This window comes from Carettochelys insculpta, chromosome 3 (genome assembly GCF_033958435.1).
Source record: "Carettochelys insculpta isolate YL-2023 chromosome 3, ASM3395843v1, whole genome shotgun sequence".
NCBI lineage: Eukaryota > Metazoa > Chordata > Testudines > Carettochelyidae > Carettochelys > Carettochelys insculpta.
In genome coordinates this window covers 27,618,699-27,627,060 of record NC_134139.1, presented here as the reverse complement: position 1 = coordinate 27,627,060, position 8,362 = coordinate 27,618,699, and the positions used below count along the sequence as shown (strand labels likewise).

The following is an 8,362-nucleotide window of genomic DNA, read 5'->3' as shown; positions in this document are numbered from 1 at the left end:
TCTCAGTATTACATTTTTACTTTCTAGCACCACAGATTCAAATCCCACAATGATCATCTAAACCACTCATCCCCATGAAAACGGATTAAATAAATATTACGCAGTTTGTGTACAGTGACTTTATCTGATGTCCATGGTCCTCTTGTAAGAGGAGCTTGACCTGCTGTTCATCAAGACATGCCTTCCTCTAGTGTTGTACTAGCATGCCCTAAAATAATATCGGCTATAAAAATGTAAGTTATTTTATTTTTAAAAAAATCAAATATGCACAGGAACTACACTGAAAACAGAATTCACCTTTATTTGAAACTACAGTATTGTATTTTTCATCTTTCCAGGTTTGCATTATCTCAAGAGATGCCTCATATCTATCCTTATTGCTGTCTACTGTAAGTCAGAGAAACTTGAAAAGTTTTAGAAGTAAATAGAAGCAATTTGTCCTGCTTGTTATGACAAAATATGAAAAAGCAGAGAAGATCTGCATTTACAAGATTCTTTATACTTTTCTAACAAACTGCTTTCTTCTCAACTTCTCTGCCTCACATTTCTGGCACATGAACAAGAAACAAAGCAGATAAAACTAGGGCCATGTTGACACCAGCAAGTTCCTTTAGAAAATCTGGCCGTTTTTCGAAAGAACACACAGAACGTCCCCACACAAAATACGCTCTTTCAATCCAAAAAATCAAAAGAAGGCAACTCTTCTTCTGGAAGCCTGCTTCCACTCCCGGATCAGGAGCCCTGCCTCCTTTCAAAAGCTTCTTTCGGAAAAAAGAACGTGTAGATGCTCCATGAGCCCTTTTTTCAAAAAAGTAGTCCTCATGGCGCCAGATTTTTTTTTTTTTTTAAATCGCTGGCCTGTTCTTTCGAAAGAGCACGGGCTGCACAGAGTCTTTCTGTCAAAAGAGCAGACTGATCCTGCAATCCACTTTTTTATGTGTGGATGCTCTCTTTCGAAAGAAGATCTTCTTTCAAAAGATCGCTGTAGTGTACACACGGCCCAGGTGAGCAAGTAATAGCAGAAGGTCATTAGGAGCTTCCAGTTACTCAAGATCATGCTGCCTACCACATGAGTTCTCAACTCTTCCCCCTGAATACAGTAGGAATTATTTACTTGAACCATTATCATGAAAATATGAAGATGCTTGTTGCAAAACTTGACAAGTTAGCAATTGAGGCGGTCATCATGGGTAGCCAAAGGCAGGAGTCAAATTCTTAATACTGAATGGAGAGAGGATAGGTAGGCTATGAAGGGCCTGCAAAGGGAAGACAAATAATAAAGTTGGGTGCAATACAGAAGAAAAAAAATCAGCAGAGGGATGCAAAAATAGAGGTGACGTAGTCAAAAATGACAAGCCAAGAAAATCTTTCCAGAAACATTCTGAATAGATGTGAGTGGGGCAAGACTGCACTTGTCAAGGCCAGAGATAAAGTAGGTAACAGTAATTGAGATGTAAGATGATGAGAACTCATAGAAGAATTTGGGCTACATGGAGGACAGAAAAGGCCATATCGTAGAGATGTTATGCAGAGAGAATCTGCAAAACTTGGACATCAGATGAATACAAGGATCTAGAGAGATATCCCAGTTGAAGATGACATCCAAGTTATGTGCCTGAGAGATAAGCAAGATGGTTTTTGTCAGAAAAGGCTTGCAGGAAGGTCAGGGTGGGAGAGTAAGAGCTCTGTTTTAACTCAAGCTCAGTGTAGGTAAGAGCTACACATCGAAAGAACAAACTGAAATACAGGCTGAGACTTTAGCTTGGACAGAAGCTGACAAGTCTGGAGCAGCAGGCAGATATGTGTACACTCTGCATAGAAAGAGTAGTTGAATTTGCATTTGCAGATGAAGTTAACAAAAAAAAAAAAAAAAAAAAAACAAAACTCCAAGACGCATAGAGAGAAGAGATGGGGATCAAGGATAGGGCTACATGGGAAGAAGGAATCCCTGAAACGATATGATGAAGGAGCAATCAAACCGGCCATTAAAATTTTTTTACACATACACAGAAACTGAAACCTTTAATCATTATTTAAGCTTAATAGCATCATGCAAGAGGAAATTACTGAAATTAGGAAGATCAAATTTTCTATGGGCAAGAATGAAGAAAATATGAAAAGCATCGGCTTATTGACTAAATGAGACAGAAAGAGTTTTTACAAAGACTTCATTGCCTATTTACTCTTTTCTCAACTCTTCCCATTTTTAGTCCCTATTTTTTTTCTTTTTGTAACTGTATATAAATGTTCTTGCTAGCTAGAAGCTCAAAATCTGATGATGGTCTGTTTTAGGCAGCACTGTCTAACCATCAAGTTTGACCATAGAAAGAATATAGTGTTTGATATTCTTTAATAAGCCAGAAAAATGCAGAAATGAGAAGCAATGAAATTAGCAAACAAAACATTTTTCTCATTAGAAGCATAAAACTATGCTCACTGAGAATTGTGGCACTGCAGCAACCAATTTAGAACTGTTCGAATAAATCTTAAAACATGACACTTACTGTCAATCTTACAGATGTACAGTTCAAATCTAAACAGAGTAGGTTGCTTGCCCTTGCCAATGGTATTATTACAGGATTCTGGGATGCATTAACATGACAAGACATGGGAAGTCATTCTTCCGCTCTACTCAGTGCTCATTAGGCCTCAACTGGAGTATTGTGTCCAGTTTCAGGTACCACATTTCAAGAAAGAGGTGGAGAAATTGGAAAAGGTCCAGAGAAGAGCAACAAGAATAATTAAAAGTCTAGAGAACATGGGCTATGAGGGAAGACTGAAAGAACTAGGCTTGTTTAGTTGAGAAAAGAGAAGACTTAAGATGGGACAGGATAGCCGTTTTCAAGTACCTCAAAAAAGGTTACAAGGAGGAGGGAGAAAAAAAAATGTTCTCCTTGGCCCCCTGAGGATAGGACAAGGAGCAATGGGTTTAAACTGCAGCAAGTGAGGTTTAGGTTGGACATCAGGAAAAAGTGCCTGTCAGGGTGGTTAAACACTAGAATAAACTACCTAAGGAAGTTGTGGAATCTCCCTCACTGGAGATACTTAAGAACAGGTTAAATAGACATCTATCAGGGATGGTCTAAACGGTGCTTGGTCCTCCTGTGAGGGTAAGGGATAGGACTCGATGACCTCTCAAGGTCCCTTCCAGTTCTAGTGTTCTATGAGTCTATGCTGATAAAGTTCACCTGAAATACAAAAGGATGTATGAGACTCTTACGAACTTTACTTAAAATAGCCAGAACAGCATACTGCATGTGAGTACTAAGGAACACCTTAGGTCTATATTACTTAGTTTTAAAAGCTGGAGCATCATAGCCCAAATATGATCACACCATACTGTCCGACAGCACCAATAATTAATACCACCGTGTCATTCAGAAAATCATCATGTCATCAGCTTGACGAAATAATTGCTGCACCCGCTCCAATTCTATATTTTCTTAACTTCTGGTGAAGAGCTACATAGCCTTCTAGATGTCTTCTGATTGGAGCCTACAAGAGGCAAAGAATGGAGGCTGAGAAATTAAAAGCATCAGCTCCTCCACCAGGACCATTCATATAGAGGTTCTGTTTTGTTTGATGATGTAGGTGAATGCTCAACATGATTGGATATTTCACTTACAATGCTGCAGGGTCCTCAATGTGTGAATAGAACAGTGAGTCTAGTGCTCCAGACCCGTAAGATAGAACTGTCAATGCTTTAAGAGTAACAGGTCATAAAGAACCTGAGACACACAAATATCTTAGCTCCTGAAATTGTGATTCAATACTTATGATTTCCTGACTTACTTTAAAACTGTTTGTACATCCAGATAATTCAAGCAGAACAAAATATCTATCTCTGAAGTGTAAGTGAATATAAATGGGTGACAAGGACAAAAGTTCAGAAGTCCTAGAGCAATTTGCACATACAGTTCAAGTCAGTACCAAATAAGGAAGTTGAATACCCTAGTGTCAGAAAGTCTGCGAATATATTTTTGTCTACAGATGTTCAATCTTTTTAGAGATGTAACCCTTAAATAGCAGTTGTAAATGTTTTTACTAAATGTGTCAGAGTTCACTTAAAATAACTAGGAAATTATTCTAAATGTCTATTTATAAAAACTAAAACTCAGCTGCATCCATTTTTCTCTCAAGAGAAGCGAGTGCTATAAAATAATTATATTTTTAATCTCTAATATCCAATTTCTTTATCAGAGGACTCTAGTTGTCTTCCTTTCTCCCATTCCTCAATGGATAACATGCATTTTCCATCTAAACACTGGCCTATCCTAATTTGAAGCTTCTTAATGCTCTTTTTCTTTCAACTAACTCTCATCAAGTTCAAGTTGAGCTAATCTCTTTCTTAAAGACTATGTGCTCATATACTCTCAAAAGCTGTACAGCTCTAACCAAACGGATGCAGTTACAGTGGGTGAAGTGAACATGGATAAGCTACGATAAATGTGCTTATACCATCATTTTATTTCTCATAACAAAATAAGCTGTAAGCTATAGTGGTATAAGGCACGTCTACATCAGTTTAACTGAGACCATATAACTATTTTGGTAAAAATTCACACCTGTAACCTGTGATTTTTTTTGTTTGTTTTTGTTTTGTTTTGTTTTTTTTTAACAGATGTGCCAGTATTCAGCCAGCTCCCTACCTCCATGCCCCAGCCAGTCCCATGACTGGGCCTGCAGAGATGCCTATATACTCAGTACAAGCAAGTACTAGCACAAAAAAAAAAAGCACTGCCAGTAATTGAAATACAGTAAAATTCCTTTAATGTGGCCTCTGATGGTCCAGAAATCCTGATGGTCCGGCATATTGCAGAAATAGTCCCATTTATGGGATAATCTGGCAAAATTTGATGGACCTGCATACAGAAGTCCCCCAAGATACGCGTACCTCAAGATTTGCATAAGTATGGGGGCTTGGGTGGTGGACTGAGGCTGTGAGGGAGGGTGGCAGGGCAGTTAAGCATGGGGTGGGTTAGGGCTGTAGGGTGGCCAGGGGGCAAAGCCGGAGAGTGTGGGAGTGGTGAGCCGTGACAGGGGGGTTTGGGCATGGGGTTTGAACCGGGGCACGTAGGGTGGGAGTGGCATGTGGGGGTGAAGAAGCTGGAGACGCATGGAGCTGGCAAATAAGCCAAAAAGCATGGGGCAGGTGAAAAAGCTGCAGGACAATGAGGAAGTGGAGAAGCTGGGGGTGCACAGGAGTGGTGAGCCGCAGCTGGGCACGGGGGTGGTGTTGAATTAGGGCATGGGGGTTACAGTGACATCCAATAGTCCAGAAAATTTGGTAATCCAGCATCTGTCCGGTCCCAGACATGCTGGATTAAAGGAATTTTACTGTATTTTTTATGCCAACATAACTTTCAAGTTCAGACCAGACCTGACTGCTAATGAGGTATAAAAATCAACAAGTCCTGTAGCACCTTAGACACTAAGGACTTATCTACACTAGAGAGTTTCATAAACAAAACTGGGGTTTTGCAGACAAAACTCACAGAGCATCTATACACAAAATGCATTTTGTCGACCAAAAGTGACAACCAAAAGCCATGTAAATGCTCCAGGGGCCCCTTTTGTGGACAGAGGGGATCAAAAGATCAATCCGCTTTTCTGTGTAGACAGGATCTGTTCACAGAAGTTTTGTGAGAGCATCTCTTCCAACAGTAATTTCTGTAGAAAGATGCTTCAAGTGAAGACACAGCTTAACTGATTTATTAGGGCATAAGCTTTCATGGGTAAAACCCACTTTATCAGATGAACAGCTGATGATTTCCATCAGTGAAAACTCAATACAGCCAAAACAACCCGCTTCTACCATCCCTTCTCAACCTCCTTTAATATAGTGGAATCACCATAATCATATTAGTTGTACAAGACCATAACATGCACAGTATCTTGCCTCAACTCTCGAAACCCACACAAACCCTACCTAAATATCAAAGACTGGCCTTTCCCTACTTTTCACACAGCTAGAACTGATTCAAACTCTCATCATTTTCAGTCAACTACTAACCTCTTCCCTTTTGATCCTGACCACTCCAGTTTTCCTCTCCTCAAGTCCATTCAAAATTCTGCTATTAAGTTACACTGAGGAGCCAAGAATACTGATCTCAACCACTCTTCAACTCCCTCCCATTGCTTCCCCTTCAAACACAGGCTTCTTTTCTGTACTTTTAAAGCTTTTCACAAGTTAGGCTTGCCTACACTAAGTAATATAGCCATACAGTTAAAGCAGTATAACCCCCTTAGTGCGGATGCAGTTACATCAGAGAAAAAGAGAGAGAGAGAGTGCATGCATGCATGCATGCATGCTATTCCTGTAAGGGAAAAGGCAAAAAATATACCAGTATAAATCACCTTTATAATAAAACAACTGCATCCACACTACAGGTTTTTCAACTACAGATATACTGGGGGACAAAGACAGACACCCCACCCCACCCCCAATCCTCTGGCAGACCCTGATGCTTTATTTACCTGTGTGTCCACCAGTACACCTCCCTTCTTCCTCACTCCCTCCACCCTCCCACTATATTAACTTCATTCAAAGAGCAACGTGCAATGTAGGTGGTTGGATCAGAGGGAGCAATGAACTATGCACACACGCTTCAGTCTCCATCATTGTTCAATGGCAAGTATGAAATGACCAAGCACAATACCTGGGCTGTGCCTATCAAAATCAGTATTTTTGATGGGCCAGGTGGTTGCCATTATGCAAATAAGGCACTGAATATTCACATCAGTGCCTTATTTGCATTTATGAACTGCCATAATTTACATGCCCCTTCCAAAAGGGAGGAGAAGCGTAGCCACAGCCATGGTGTTGCATCAAATAGGAAGTATTGAGAAAGTTTGCATATTGTCTTCAGAGAGTGTAGGGGAACAGCAAGAGGGCAGTTCACTAGAGACATGCCTAGTACTCCTTAACGCATTTATTTAGGGTGGTGTGTCCACACCAATACATAATTCAATTTTAGTTTTTTTAAATAAAATACTGCGCAAGTCTGTAAAAACTTGACCTGATGACACCTATTTATTTAAAACATCACAAATGCAGGAAAGTATCTTTGAAACTTTTAGATATAAACAATAATGTAAGCTCAACAGATACTTACCATACAATCTCCATATATTCAAAAATAACACTAAGTTCTAAAAGTGTAGCAATACTAAATGACATCTATTTTCATAGATATAATTTAATACTTTACTATGTACTCATATAGGCATCACAAGAGTATCTGAACACCTAATTCTGCGCACGTAAATCTGAAGTAACAATGGATATTCTGACCACACATCAGTTTCACAATCACATCTCTGAATAAGGTTCATTGTTTGATCATTAACCAGTATTAATGAACATGGTTATAGAGAAAGCACGTAGGGACCAATAGGGGCAGGCCTCACAGGGCTTTACTGTATTCTAATACAAGAAGGATTTCACCAACAGTCCATTTTGGACTACAGAGCTTGAAAACAACCTCTATTATTCCTCTGGCTGCTTAGGTACATAGAGTACCTACCTGTTCTGACACGAAGCTTCATTAGGTAGTTCATGCAACTTCCACAGTCAAAGTCTCTGGTGTTTACCTGTAACAGTAGGCAACAAAAATGTATGTTATTTTATTTCACTGTATTTACTTAACATAAGGTTTCTCTGAAGAGCTGAAAATCACAAGCAAGCACGAAGATGATCACGGCCTCATCCCCTTATCTAACAGACACGCCTACAATCCATCAAATGGGAGGGTCCCTAACACACCAAGGAGAGACGACTGAGCGGCAGTCTGGTGCCAGCACGGCTAGCTCTCCTGCACCTGCTGAGCAGAACTCCAACCCAAAGACAGAGGAGCATTTCGAACACAATCAGAAGCGCGACCATGAACTTTTAGGCCAGATCCTTAACTCGTCCCGCTTCCAGCCTGGGGACTGGCACAATTACCGGCGCCAGCGAACAGCCATTACTGCGGCGTGCCCAAAGCAAGCAGGGAGCAAGGCGCCGCCCCAGCCACCTGGCTGGAGATCAAAGGCAAACCTCCAACAGGGACCGCTCTCCCCGACCAGCCGCTGTTTGCTCCGGAGTCACGGCGGTGAGCAGCCTGCGCGCAGGCGCAGCACTCCTCTGTACAGCGCGGAGCACCCGGCCTGAGCAAGAGCCGGGCCCAACTCCAGGCACAGCGGTTCTCTCCAGCGTGAGCAGAGCCCAAGGTACACCCGGCCGTGTAACACCAGAAGCTCCCGGCCACGACCAGGCAACCCCCCTTCCTCTTACCGCGCTTGACTAACGTCCAAACTCCGGAAGTGGGGCACGAACGGCTCAGGCGGGCTCCATACCCCGGATGTTGATACGCTCGCGGCC

General features: G+C 41.3%; 1 protein-coding gene across 7 annotated transcripts in view; it reads right to left on the bottom strand.

Annotated features, from left to right (window-relative positions):
• Positions 1-8,358, bottom strand: part of ASB3 (ankyrin repeat and SOCS box containing 3) — a 104,313-nt gene extending 95,955 nt beyond the window's left edge. For 3 of the 7 annotated variants that reach the window (XM_074989527.1, XM_074989533.1, XM_074989532.1), the window contains exons 1-2: positions 8,276-8,329; positions 7,527-7,593 (exon numbers count right to left, since the gene is read on the bottom strand). The gene's annotated coding sequence lies outside the window, so the exon portion shown is untranslated. Of the gene's footprint in view, positions 1-7,526; positions 7,594-7,945; positions 8,254-8,275 lie in introns of those variants that run through there. The other 4 variants (XM_074989530.1, XM_074989528.1, XM_074989531.1 and 1 more) reach the window with 3 other exon arrangements.
• Between the last annotated feature and the right edge of the window lie 4 nt (positions 8,359-8,362).